Source organism: Mandrillus leucophaeus, unplaced genomic scaffold (assembly GCF_000951045.1).
Source record: "Mandrillus leucophaeus isolate KB7577 unplaced genomic scaffold, Mleu.le_1.0 Scaffold520, whole genome shotgun sequence".
Lineage (NCBI taxonomy): Eukaryota > Metazoa > Chordata > Mammalia > Primates > Cercopithecidae > Mandrillus > Mandrillus leucophaeus.
Window position 1 is genome coordinate 982,045 of NW_012105587.1, and position 743 is coordinate 982,787.

Sequence of the window (743 nt, forward strand, 5' to 3'; positions counted from 1 at the left end):
CCGGACGCGGCTCCTCGGCGAGCCGGGAGAATTTCCTCTGAGGCCGGGCGTCCCACGCTTGCTCAAGCCTTATCCACCCTCCTTCCTCGCTCCACCCGTCAGTCCAGCAGCGGGAGAGGAACACTCGAGAGGCAGGTGCTGGTGGGGACAGCTCCCCCACTCCAAAAAAAAAAAAAAAAAAACACCCAGCCGATTGGGGGTTTCCCATCGGCGCACCCTGCCCGGAGCCAAGAAGACAGGCTGGTGCTGCTGTATTTGTACTTATATCCATTGCTGCGCTCTGCGTTCTCGTGGCACGCCTGGACACTCCTCCGCCTCCCCCTCCTCTTCCTCCTCCAGGGCCACCTCCCCGCCCTCCCCACCCCCATCTGCTTCTGTCAAATGAGAAAGTCACCGAGGAGAACCCAAACACTCCAGCCGCTGAGAGCCCCCTTTGGCACTTGGCAGCACGCGGCGGCGGGCTCCTCGGCTCAACTTGGTGGAGTCTCCGCGACGCAACTTTGGGGGACGCTTTGCATTTAAGAGAGAACGACCGAGGAGGAGGAGCGCTCTGCCCGGCCGCCGCTACCTGCGGGAGCTCACCAGCAAACGCCACTGGAGACGAAGGACCCAAAGAACGTAAAGGGCAAACTGCCGCCGCGGGGAGGGGGCACCGCAGAGAAGTTAGAGTGTCCCAGAGACAACCTGCCCGAGCGCTCGGCCGGAGACACCAGGGCGGCCCGGGGCGCGGTGTGGCCCTGGGC